At 32.3% G+C, this 14,624-nt stretch overlaps 1 long non-coding RNA gene across 1 annotated transcript; it reads left to right on the forward strand.

Annotated features, from left to right (window-relative positions):
* The first annotated feature begins 220 nt into the window (after window positions 1–220).
* Window positions 221–2,820, forward strand: LOC25487070 (uncharacterized). Its single transcript, XR_003009127.2, has 3 exons — window positions 221–1,726; window positions 2,376–2,417; window positions 2,722–2,820. It is a non-coding gene; the product is annotated as an uncharacterized lncRNA (long non-coding RNA).
* Window positions 2,821–14,624: the final 11,804 nt, after the last annotated feature.

Raw genomic sequence — 14,624 nt, forward strand, 5'->3', positions numbered from 1 at the left:
AAATAGGGGTAGTTTGAACTTTTTTTTCCCTTTTCATAATAAAATTAAATGTTCAGTCGTGAAATAAATTAGCGAGTCAAAAGCTAATCAAATAGCCTTGATCTCCGAAAAATGACGCGACATAGGGCAATTGAATTAATGTAGATGTATGTGAATGTGGTGCTTCATTGAGCATAACATGTTACCCTTATCTTGTATTTTGTTTGCAAGTTGCTGACTTGAGTAATCTATGCACAATGAAAAACATAAACAACTATGTTTTTTCAGTTTACAGTGCTTCCTTTTTTGTGATTACTTTTCATATGCCTTGTATGCTTCAAATTCTAATGTCTAAGTCTTCATTTTCTAATTGAAAAAGTACTTTTGCATGTGTTCTTATTTTCCTGTTTTGCATTCTTTTCATGATTTACATTTCTGATTCCAGAAAACTTGATAACATCCAACTATGGAGCCACCCAAATAGATAAACAAGAACAAGAACAAGCAAAAGAACAAGGTGTTGTCACACAAAACGACAAACAAGAAGAACAACAAGGGTTGTGTACCCACTCAACTTCAACCTCAGCTCCAAACCCAACCTCACCCCCAACCTATTCCAAATATAACACAACCTTCACTCACTCAACCCTAACCTCAGCCTCAACCTATTCCGTATTTGATTCATTCTAAACTAGCTCAATCCCGACCACAACCTCAATCCCGGACTATTCCACCGTTGTTTCTATCTCAACCTCAATCCATCCCATCTCAACCCGGTCAAGCTCAATCCATGTTTAGATCTATATCTCAATTCCAACATTCTCAACCTCAACTTCAATCTACCCAATCACACCTTCGACCACAATCTACACAATCTCACCCTCCATTAACTCAACTTGAACCAAGTCAACCTCAACCTCGATCACGGTCTCAATCCACCCAACCTCACCCTCAATCCACTCAACCTCAACGAAGTCAACCACTACCGCGGCCTCAATCCAACCCAATCTCACCCTCAATCCACTCAACCTCAACAAAATCAACCTCTACCGCGGCCTCAATCCACCCAATCTCACCCTCAACCCACTCAACCTCAACAAAATCAACCTAAAAAACGACCCATCCATACCCAAGTTATGGTCAATAGAGCTCCATCTTCAGCTAGCCATGTTAGTGGAGACACCGTTGGTACTAAAATACCAATAATTCCAGATGGTGAGGGGTGAGTTTGTTGCTCCCATATAATAATGATTATTTGGCTAATATAAATATGGCTGACACATGATTCTGTTAACTTGCCTTTTGGATCAAGTAACAATGCAAGACTGTTGTGCTTGTGGTATTATGATTTTAGTGGTCAAATCTAAAAATTCATATTATTTTTTTTCGTGTACATTATATTATGGAGTTAACAGTCAAGTCAACCACATTTATATTCAAAAAAAGATGGACTTATCTACTCAGAATCTACCCATTTATATTCTGGAGTTGCAAATGAGGCACCAAATGCAACGGCAAGAAAAAGAGATGAGCAAAACTAATAAAAAACTTGCTGTCATTATGAAACATTTGGGATTTGTTGGATCTTCTTCCCATGTTTCAAATCCCAACAGTGAATCAAATGAGCACATTGATGAAGAGGACAACAATGATTTTTTTGAAGATGACCATGATTTTTCTGAAGATGTTGATGAAGATAACAATAGTTATCATATTGATAACTAGTAACTTGGAGTCTCAAATTATGGTATGTTTCTTTATTGTTAAGATAGTTGGAAGTTATGTGGAGTTAGTTAAGGTAGTTAGACTAGACTTAGTAATCAACTATAGTTAGTTGATAAGTAAACTAGAGTTAGTAGCTTGGTTAGAAGTTAGTTAGAGGTAGTTACTCAAACTAATCTCTATATATAGGAACACTATTGTACTCATTCATTATCTTTTATCAATCTATTCATTTCTACAATGAGTTACTTTGAGTATCTCCCTCATGAGTACTCTTATGCTTGCTATCTTGCTTACATCTATGACTTTTCTCCCTATGATTCCATGATTCTTAACATTTATTGGACTCTTTGTGTACAGTTGCCTTTTTTCACATATATTAGCATATGAAGTAATTTGCTCCATTGTTGAAAATATGTGTATTATTAGTAGTATTGTTATGAATTGTACTTTTTTGTTCTAGGCTTGAACTTTAGAAGATCTCAGCCTCTCTAAAAGTATTCACATGGTAGAGTATGACATACTTTTAGCCAGATTAGATTTACAGAATTAATTCGTTCAATATATCAATTTTTGTCAACATTACTTATTATTGTGAATCTGTGGTACTCACAAATCTAATTATATGCTTTTGTTGTTGTACTCTTGTTAATATGTGATGTTGGTTTTTGCAGATAATGCTGGTGTTATTGTGAATCCTAAGGGAGAAATGAAAGGTATCATTTGTTCATTTTTCTGTAGTAAACTCAGATTATATACTTGGGACCTAATGCTCATGCAAATATGTTTAGATCTTTTGTAATTGAAATTGAAGTGTCATATTAAATTAGTACACTTTCTTCATTGCCTTTTGGCTATTGTTATAATGTGGTTATGCTAATTTTTTCACAAGAAAAAAACATACCACCTGTCTTTTTGTTAGTTTGCTAAATTATTTTACCTTTTGACTGTTTTGTCTAATTGATTCATTGCTGGTATTTGATTTGGGTTTTAATATATATGTCATGTTGTCCATTGTAGGTTCCGTTATCACAGGACCAATTGGAAAGGAGTGTGCTGATCTTTGGCCTAGGATTGCAAGTGCTGCCAATGTCATTGTATGAGTGTTGATTCTGTTTCAAGATTGCAAGTAGTTCCAATGCCCTTTTGTGGCAGTTTTAATACAAGTGAAATGTTTTTAGGTCTTGCAAGACAATTTTGTCATATTATAGTGTTTGTTGAAATGTTTATTATGCATATTTTGCAGCTTCATAATGATGGAGACTTGATGTATTTTATGACTAGTGTTTTTGTTACAAAGAACAAGTTTTTATTGCCATTTTTTTTAGTGTATCCTATTTTTGGATTTTTTACCTCTTTACATGTTTTTAAAAAAACGCATATGCTATGTGCCAAATTTGACTCGAGATAGTTTCTAATAAACTTCTATATCATCTTAAAAAATAAATAAACTTCTATTATCAAAAAATAATTAAAAATGACTTTTAATATGGCTGTTGGCATTCATTAATAGAAAATAATCAAAAAATTGTACCGATGAAACAGATGGTTCTTATGAACAGATAAATTTCCTGGGGATTTTTCTGCGGATTGGTTCAGTTTCCTGACGAATTACCTGCGGAAATAGCTCTGCTGCGGCATTACCTAAGACATTTGCTGCGGAATTTCATGCGGAACATTTGCAGGAAACATTGACAGGCAGGGGAATCTCTCCCACTCTGACCAAACATTTCCTGCGGATATTATTGGCTTTTCCTGAGGAAAAAATTTCCTGCGGTTTCAAAAATCCTCAGGAAACAATTACCCACCAAGGTATATTACCTGGGAGTGCAAATCCTTGGCAAAATCGGCAGGAAACCTGTTTCCTGCGGATTTTTCACTTGATTCCGCAGGAAAATCGAGAGTTACTAGTAGTGTAACTTGTGCCTTTATGTGAAAGAGGTTAATATAAAGAATCACTTATGTCAGCAACTTTAGGACTAGTTGATATTGTAAAATCAAGGACAACCTCCTGAGGCTTAGGAGAAGCTTATATATAACTTTTTCGATATCTGTTATTAGTTGGAATTAAGTTTGGCTCATGTGTTGGATCACCGTTGTCAACATCCTCTCCTTTCATGCCAATCATAACCAGCATCAAACTTCCTTTCATGTAAGTTTATGCATGCCTGCAATTATCGGTTATGGTAGCCTTAATTGTAAATTTTGGTTTTTTCAGATTGTGTTGATAAATTGGTGAACAACATTCATGAACAAAAATGTGCAACGCGGACAAGGAAGTATTGCCAACAATGTACCTCACTTGGAAATGAAGTTTGATTCTGAGGCGGCGGCTTATGAATTTTATAATGAGTACAGTAAAAGAATTGGATTTGGTATTCATCGAGAATATGGAAATAAAAGCATAGTAGATGGAGTTTTGACTTCAAGAAGATTCACATGCTTCAAAGAGGGTGTACGAGGTGTTGGCAAAAGACATCAACCAAAAGGGGAGCCTAGAGCAGAAATTAGAACAGGATGTTTGGCGCGTATGGTTATTTCACTTGATCAGAAGATAGAGAAATATAAAGTTGTTGACTTTATAGCTGAACATAACCACCACCTTCAAATATAAAGTTGTTGACTTTATAGCTGAACATAACCACCACCTTCAAATATAAAGTTGTTGACTTTATAGCTGAACATAACCACCATGTTCATATAAAGTTGTCGACACTTATAGGTGTTTTTGTAAGTTTCTAGGTGTTGATTTTAAGAGTCATGGCCTTGCAACATGTTGCTGACAGCTTTTACAGTTTTCGGCCAAGACCTTAATTCAAAACCTGAATCATTATATGACAAAGAGATGTTGTTTAGTATGATATTATAAACTCAAGTCCTAAGCAGTTATCAGAATTGCGGTGTTTTTATTACCTATGATATTATGTGCTGCTGCTATTTTCAATTTCTGTTCAGATGCTTTTGTCAAATTGCGGTGTTTTTATTACTTATGATATTATGTGCTGCTAGCTAGTATTTTCAATTGCGGTGTTATCATAAATTGAAGTATTCCAATTACGACGACGTTACTAATAAAAAAAACCAATGCCGCGACTTCAGAATGTTGTTTTTTAACACCGTTATCATAAATTGAAGTATTCCTTCATTCTAACATTGTTCTCTTCATTCCTTCATTCTCCTATTTGTACAATTAAGAAGAATATTTTCTGTTAGGCATTTTCTCCTATTTGTACTAACAAGAGGACCTGTATAGTTCCTATGGCAAGAATAGAGCATTGATCTGCCACATTCCATTCTGCCTAATTGACTATCAACCAACGCCGCTTAATATAATTGCAAGACTGAAAATTTGTAACTGACAATAATTGTTGTAAGGGCAGTAATTCCCACAACCAAACCAGCCGTAATAGTGATGCGTATCAATGGAAGGAAGGGGAAATATATCGAGTACTGATGTACTCCAAGAAATATGTATGTTCATAAGGGGAAATATATCAGTTTCGAGTAGTGATGCGTATCAATGAAAATTTCGAGTACTGAAGGGGAACCACCTATGATTATTTATGTAATGTCATATAATTTTAATCTTTTTTTTGTAAGCAGGTGACTTGATGGGAGTATAAGGGGTATTCAATCTCATTGTAAAATATTGTTAGCCACTTTGAAGACAAGACAGAGGGTTAGAGCACATTGAAACAATCTTTAACTCTAGCTCCAGCTACAAACCAAGCCAACATAAAATTTTAATAATATCTAGAACAAGCCTCGTCAACCATAAACACCATGAAGGGGCTAACTGAATCAAGCATTTTCATTTTATTATGAATTCTTTTGTATGGGTTCAGAAATTCATATGTATTCCATATTAGGGACAAACTACATAGTTGCCAAAATTGGGAATTGAGATTCATTATTAGATCAAGCCAGCGTTAATCCAATGAAGGTACACTTTGCAGAGAACAAAGTCACAATCAATGAAATGAAGCAACTCAATTCTTCTTAAATAATTTTTTTTTGAAATGAATTCTTTCTTAATCAGAAGGGGGAAGAGTGCGCTGGTGGATGGAGGGAGAGGTGCGGTGGCGATGTAAGGGAGAGAGGTGCTATCTGAGAAGGAAGAAGGAGGGTTTGTAAGCGCATAGGATTTGTTTCGAGTAGAGAGCGCGTAGGATTTTTTCTCATTAAAAAATTGTTTTTTCCAAACCATTTAATCACAATCATTGATCTTATTTTATCCACATGTCACACATCCATGTCTTGAGATGGGGTAAATTGAGCAAAGATGCACTCAGAATTCCGGGGTGTTATAGGGATTGAAAATGATGAATTTTAAAATAGAGAGACAAATTCGTGAGTGGGTGAATATATAGGGATCAACACTGCATTATTTATGTCTATTTTGTTATAGAGGAAGTACAATGTTTCAGATTTTGCAAGGGTATAAAATGAAAAGATTGTTGAATTATAACTTGATTTTCTAAATGAACCAAAAATTTTGGATAAAACTAAAAAATATAAATATATTTTTAGTCCTAATAAATATATTATTTATTATTTGTATCAATAAAATATTTGTTGGTTTTTAATCTTTGAAAATATATAAGTTTTTTATTGTGTCGTTTTTTATTTGGTACACAGTTTATACTGTAATTTGTCCCTATAATTGGTGTGTAATATAAATTTTTAAAATTAGTGGTACAAAAATCATGTCCTTGCTCCTAATGGTTATATCTTCATTGTAATGTGGTGGGTCTTATGGAAGGCTCAAAATGATAAGATTTTCAATGAAAACGATTGGGTAAATTGAATTTGGCTTAACCATATTTATTCTCTTCATTCATATGTCACGTTGAACTTTTCCAAGGATGCAACTCACAAGCAAAATAAACAGGTTAAATTGATTCCTCCTTCGGATAATATCATCACCTTTTCAAGGATGGAACTCACAAGTAAAATAGACCGGTTAAATGGATCCCGCCTTCGATTAATATCATCAAAGTTATTGTTGACGATAGTTCTCTTTCCAATCCTGAAAGATCGGGAATTTGAGGTCTTATAAGAAACAATAATGGTGATTGATTGTTGGGTTTTCCGGATTTTTGTGGTTTTATTACTTCTTGCTTAGCGACAGAATTATATGTCATTTTTCATGACCTTCGTATTACGTATGATGTGGGGCACAAGAACATTATTCTTGAATTTGATACTAGGGTGGCTCTTGATTTAATCACGTCAGATGTCCAACTTTATCATCCTTATGCTCCTATAATCTGTCAGATTGTCGGGCTCCATCGTAGAGATTAAATTGTTAATTTTCATCAAACCCTCCGTCAAGGCAATGAGTTCTTCTTCTTCATATGCTATAAACTCTGGAGAATTTTTTCCATTCTCAACTACATCACTCCCTTCTTGTTGATGCCTTTGAAGTTGCTCTCTTAAGATTTTAGTTTTTGCTTTGTTTTGTCCTTTTTTTTCTTGATAAATAAAGAAAGGGTTTGTTGGATTGTATAGTAAGGTGTGTATGACTGCTCGGATTTGTCATTTTTTACCCTTTAGGATTGTTTGTAATACCTGTTTGGGTTGTTTGTTTTTTGTATCAGATTTTATATCCCTATGTTTTCTATACTTTTTCTTTTATTTTAATTTGTGTTGCATATCTACATGCGTCTCATTTGTTTACAAAAAATAAAACAAAAAGAAGTAATATATTTATTTTTAGAAAAACAAAAGTAAATTAAGTAAAAAAGAATCATCAAACAAGCAGTCCGCATATTATCATAATAAAATATTTATTATTCTCAAGATTGATAGTGAGTACATGATCGTCTTTGTAATTTGTTTCTCAACGTGGATTTTATATTAAAATCAAACTCCATTAAAATTGATAGTGTGTGTATATATTTGGACAATATCCTCACAGGAAATTGGATGCACCAGTCTTCCAGTAACGGCATTTGCAAACTCCATTAGGATAAACACAATAAAATGAATACGCTACACTTGCATCACATAATCCCTGACATTGTGTCAAGCAATTTTTCATGCCGCATGGTTGTTGAATTTTGCATTTTTCACCCGTTGTCTTACCATTTGCACTGCACCAAAGTAAATCCATAGATAAATGAAAGATAAAAACATTAAGAATAAGATTAAAGGTAGCATAATGTAGTAAATAGATAGAGAGAAAATAGTTGATGTACCCTAGAAACATTAAGAAGAGTGAAAGAAGAGCGAGAAAAATGATCTTTTGATTACTCATTTTGTTTAAATTGAAATAGACTGCACAACGTTGTATGGTATAAACAAGTGTGTGTGTGTGTGTGTCTATATATAGATACGACTGGGAGAATATTTTTGGTATTCTGCGGTACGACAAACTATGATGGAGTCAAAAAATAATTAATTTTAATTAACCATTAGCATAATAAATGTTAATATACATATGTGTAAAGAAATAAATCAGTAATTCCACTGCCAAATTCAAGTTTATAACTTTTGACCAAAAAAAAAATCTAGTTTATAACTTCCCGAAATTAAACATCTAAATCCACACATTTTGTGCAAGTCTAATCGAATGAAAAACAAATTTCCATATGATGTTATAAAAGGTTATATAAAAATCTTTGACCGTATAACATAAAAATTTTCAATATTATTTTCTTTTTATAAGAAAATAATATTTATCTTTAGCTAAAAATAGGAAAAGTACCTTATCAACAATATTTTATAAAAGTATTTTTTAACTTTTATCTAAGTTTTTATTTTAAAAATTTATATACCTAGTCAGAAAAACAAATTTCCATATGATGTTGTAAAAGGTTATATAAAAATCTTTGACTGTATAACATAAATTTTTTCAATATTATTTTCGTTTTATAAGAAAATAATATTTATCTTTAGCTAAAAATAGGAAAAGTACCTTATCAACAATATTTTATAAAAGTATTTTTTAACTTTTATATAAATTTTTATTTTAAATCATCCGGTTTAATATTTAAAATTTAAATAAATGACGGTTCGTTTTGATTTTTTTCTATTGTTTTTTTTAAAGTACGTAACAATATTCAATAAAAGTATTTTATTATCTATTATAAGTTTTTATTTTTAAAACTTTATGTACCAAGTCATCCGGTTTAACATATACACTTTAACAAAATAACGGTTCTTTTTGAGTTTGTATATATTTTATTAGGGGTTTTATTTTTAAGATTAGGACATAATTTTTAAATTATTTAAGACGACCATGTGTTATAACAGAAAATGACAAACAAAATGAACAGTTATCATCATATTGTTTTTTATAATATGCTTTCAATCAAATCATACCAATTTTGTTTAGTTAATCAAATCATACCATGATATCACTATTTTTGAGTATGGTACTAAAATATCTCTAAATCATTTAATATGTGTGATTTGATTCGATGATCTGTAAAAAAAAAAATTACACCAATGTGTGTGTAAATATAAAATTAATCTCAATAAATAAATAAAATGAAACGTCTTACTAAAATTAAAAAAATCAGGTAGATAATTAAACATCAAAGTACAAGATTTAGTGGCAATATTTAATTATGAAAGATGCTAGAGATAACGACATATTTAATGTGAAATATGGAGGGACAAAAAGTTTTTGGTCAAATCGATCACTATTATAAGCAAAAATATATTTCTTAGATTTATTTGAATAAATGATATATATGGTTTATAATATAGACCGCATATATCACTTATTCAATGAATCTAAAAAGTTGATTTTTGGTTATAATTGTGACGAGATGGTGTATATCAAAATAAAGAAAGGGACACATTTTGAATTTTTTTCATTTGTATGTTTTACATATTAATATCCACTTCAGTACTTCGTGATTATATTCTGGCTAGTTGGCGAGAATTGATCTTGAGTTTATTGTTGTTTTTCATAATAAATTGTTAGCGTCTCGATTTTTTACCGTGTTGACGATGGGATCCAGTCATCTTTTTCAAAATTGGGGTCTAGTGCTCATCAACTCATACACATCTTTTTTCTTCTTCTTCAATTTGATTCCATGTCTGTATGTGGGTTTGTTGGATTGTATAGTAATGTGTGTTTGACTGCTCCCTATACGGATTTGTCATTTTTTTTTTCCCTTTAGGGTTGTGTTGTAATACCTATTTGGCTTCGTGATGGCAATGTTAACACTAAATTTTTTCATGTTGTTGCCTCCTCATAAGATCACTTCCTTTGTGGACTCCTCATATATACTTGTAACTAACAATGAAAATTTAGGCAATGTAGCTTGTTAATATTTTGTTCATCTTTTTCATGTGCATAATAACATTATTAAGCTTGTTATTAACACTATTGAGCCTTCTATTTAAATGGATGATACAAACATGCTTATTGCTCCTTTTACTATTAATTGAAGAGTTTATATAAGCTTATTTAATCCAGTTTTTTTCAACACTTTTGGTCTCTTTATGGTAATGAGATTTTTCAGCAATATTGTGAGTGGCTTCCTACATGTTCTTTTCCTACACCTTTTAACATGACTAATGCAGTTGTAATTCCAAAAGGGGAAAACTAGGTGTCAATGAAGGATTGGCGTCTTACATCACTTTGCAATATGGTCAACAAATTTGTGGCGAAAGTTCTTCCAAATCGCCTCAAAACAGTCTTAGATAAGTTCATATCTGAAAACTAGTCTAATTTTGTTCTTGGTATATTTATGTTTAATACCTCATTGGTGGCTATTGAAATAGTGCACCATATGAATTCAAGGTGAAAGGAAAAGGAGGGAATGTGGCTTTGAAGCTAGATATGAGTAACGTTTATGGCACAATTTATTGCAACTATCTACATGGTGTAGTGACAAAAATAGTTTTTTCTCATTGATTATACTTTGTATTGAAATTGTTGATTACTTGGTTCTTGTCAATGGAAATTCCACATGACCTATTTTCCTATGTATGGGGCTTCATCAAGGGGATCCTCTTTCTCATTACATGTTTATTACATGTGTTGAAGGTCTTACTTTCTTAATTAATCATGCTGAGACTAGTGGAGATATTCATGGAGTGAAAGTTTGCATCAATGCTCTTATTATTTTACATATGCTTTTTGCATATTATTGTTTCTTGTTATATAGAGCCAATTCTAATAAAGCTCAAAAAATGAAGAATATTTTGTCTACTTATGGAACAACTTCTATGAATGCTAACAATCTGCAAAAATCAGAAATATTTTGTAGTAGGAACATATCTCATACTGATCACAATGATATTGCAAATATACTTGTTATTCAAGTTGTTCTTGGTCCAGGTAAATATTTGGAGTTTCATTCAATGATTGGCAGAAGCAAGAATTTTAGTTATAGCAAAGACCGTAGTTGTAAGATAATTAACTCTTGGAGTAGTAAATGTCTCTCAAACACAAGGCATGAGGTTCAGATTAAATCTATGCTTAAATCGTTCCCACCATATTTCACGAGCTTATTCAAGTTACTTTCATCTTTGTTATATGAGATTGAGAAAATGATGAACTCCTTTTGGTCGGGTCGTTCCGGTTCTCGAAACAAAGGTATGCTTATTTTTTCTTGGAATAAGTTGTCAATGCACAAACAAGATAGAGGTATTAGTTTTAAAATTGTATCTAATTTTAATCTGGCCATGTTAAGAAAATACGATTGAAGGATCATGACAAATCCTTATATTACGATTAATAGTAATGATATTTCCATTTTAAAAGAAAATTGTATCTCTGATATACCAATAGTTCCTCAAAATATAAAGGATTTACCGTTTGTTGATTCATGACTGTCCGGTCTTACTTATGATTCAGGAAGATAAATGATGGAGCGTTCCTTTCATTGCTTCAATTTTTTTATCAAGGAATCGTGAATGGGTAATGCTTGTTTTAGCGAGAAACAACGTCCTGTTAGTTTAGTTGATAATTCAAGTTTAGTTTAGTGATAATCATGATTAATTGATTGATCACACTTTGTTTTAGTTTGTTTTAAAGTTTGTTACAAGTTGGTTATAAGTTTTAGGAAATAAGAGTTAGAGTTGTTACTTACTTGTGCTTCAAGTAACATAACAATTGCTTGTATATAAGCTCATTCCTTGTACAAATTTTCCTTAGAATCAATATACAAATACTTTTCCTCAATCATATAATCTTTCTCTCTTCTCATTCTCTCTCCCTAAATCGCAAAATTCACTAAACCCTAAAAACTGCAAAACTGCTTCTGGTTATTGCTTGTGATACAAGCTTTGATTTGCTGCGCTTAGGGGTGGTAATAGGCCAGGCCAGGCCAGGCTTTGATAGGCCTGAGCCTGGCCTACGAAATAAATCACAAGCCTAAGCTTGGCCTAGGCCTATCATAGGCCGTTTTTCTAGGCCTGGCCTGGCCTATTTAAAAGCCTGGACTGGCCTGAAAGCCTACTTACATGCCTACTTCACATTAAGGCCATCAAATAGTTCATTTGGCCTACTAAATAGGTTAAACATGTCTTAAAGACTACTTAAAAGCCTATTTCACTACAAGTAAATTTCAACTAGATTAAAGCCTACATAAAAGCCTATAACAACAAAGCCTATTAAGGGACTAATAGATAGAGAAAAAGATGTTTATATTTTTAATATATGCAATTATTTTAATATAAAAAATATTTTTTAATAAATAAGTATTAATAGGCCGGCCTATTAGGCTTAACAGTCTTTTTTTGAAGTCTAAGCCTGGCCTATTTAACTAAATAGGCTTTCCAAAAAGCCTAAGCCTAGGCCTATCTACTAAATAGTCCAGGCCAGGCCAGGCCAAAACAGGCCAGGCCGTAGGCCCCTATAGGCCGGCCTGGCCTATTCCCAACCCTAGCTGCGCTAACAAATTGGCATCAAGAGCTTGTGGTTTCGTTCTAAGGGTTTATCAAGATCTTCAATCACGCAAATTCAGGAAGAAACGCTGAAGGAAGAACTATGAATGGTAGCAGCAGTTTCAACACTCATCTTCTAATTTTTGAAGCACGCAATTGGGAAAGATGGAGCGTAGTAATGAAGAACTTGTTTAGAGCATAAGATTTGCTTGAAATTGTGCAGAACGGTGTAGGTGATTTAGCTATGAATGCCACAAGAGTGCAAAGGAACGCACACAAGAATCTGAAGAAGAAAGATTGCATGTGCGTTCCTTATGCATGTGTGTTTTTTCTTTTCAAGGAGTGCAAAGGAACAGTGTAGGTTATATAGATAATGTGACTTAGGTTAAGGTTATAACCTAAATCACGTTATAACCTTAAAAAGATCTATATATGGGTGTGTGGTAGTGTTGATTTTGAATGGTTGTTTAACATTGCTATAAATTCATAGCAAGGTACAAACACATGAGGACTAGAGTGTGACAAATTCATTTACCAGGCCCCACTGATTTTAGGAGATACATACATGTGTTTTGGAATTGAATGTAGTTGAAAGTATGAGTGTGTTCTTTAAGTCTGTCCCGCTTGCATGGAAGTGGGAAGAGTAACAATCTGAACAAACACCATCTCTGGAAATGTATGTTCCAATTCTTAAATTCATGTACATTCTTTGTTTGAGGATAAGCAACAATTTTTGTTTGGGGTTATGATGACGGAGCATCATATAATATTTTAGGCTATGTTTTTTTAGTTATTTTCTTTGGATTTCTCCTCATGTTCTCTCGAGGTTATGTATTTCTATTGTTTTGTTATGATGTTAATTACAATGTGTAATTAAACCTTTCTTGATTAGGGTTTCACAGTGAACCTCTACTTATTTGTTGGATTTAATTAATAAAATTTTCTATCCAGTTTATGATTCTATTGCCCGATTTAATTTGTATATGCTCCACGCTCAATGCTTTTCAACAAAATGTTGACATGATATGTAGGTTAAGGTATAAGACTCAACTATCTTGTCGGTGCTCAAACAAGAATAGTCGTAAATTGTTTATTTTATAAGTTAATCTCTTTTAATTGAGTGTATGTATGATCGTTAGAGTTATGACTCATCTTTAAGGGTACATCGCAAATATAGCCTTTGTTTGGGCACAAATACTCGAATTTCGCATCATTACATCACAAGGTCACATCAGAACCTTCATTTATCAAAGCAGGTCATAAGTAATATCAAACCGAGTTAATTCCAACAAAGAAGATAGAGGAGATTCAAGGATACCCTAATCATCGTTAAACATCCGAATCAAAAATCTAATCTTGCATTGTGCAAGTCAATTGAAAACATGAAAACCTTTTAAACTCTTTTACTACTTTTACTCAAATAAATTCCAATAATTGTTAAGTTGAATAACAATCTTTATGAGGACGATAAATTACTACTTTATTACTTGTAATAATTTAGTCCACTTACCAACTCGTCCATCAAATTTTTGGCGCTGCTTTCGGAGATTGTTGATATTTATTTTGTATCAAGACAATTCACTAAATTTATTTTGTAAATATTTTGTTTTTTATTTTCTGTTTTTAGAACAAACAATTAAATAAGAGTCTCTAATACTCTCCCTAAAAATAAAAAGTCTCTAATACTCTCTATGTTCCTAGTTATAAAAGAATATTCTTTTTCAGATTAATTGAATAATTTATGTATGTAATATGTATAATATATCATATACAATTATCAATGAATCAAAAAAATTCCTCTTATAATTAGGATTGGATTGAGTATTTATTTATAGAATAATTTCAAATTAAACTATACAATAATTCATGGGCAATGCTAACCAGTGTCTCCGGGGCACTGGATAAGGAACAATAAATAGTAATTAAATAAATGAATCTCACTTAATTCATCTCAGTTAAAGTATAATATATGTCAACTAATTAAAAATAATAAAAGCTATAATCAATACTCTTTCAATATTCAAAGGCATAACCATTATTACAGAGACGCGTCCTTTCCATTCCATCTGTTT

Source organism: Medicago truncatula, chromosome 2 (genome assembly GCF_003473485.1).
Source record: "Medicago truncatula cultivar Jemalong A17 chromosome 2, MtrunA17r5.0-ANR, whole genome shotgun sequence".
In the NCBI taxonomy this organism is placed as follows: Eukaryota; Viridiplantae; Streptophyta; class Magnoliopsida; order Fabales; family Fabaceae; genus Medicago; species Medicago truncatula.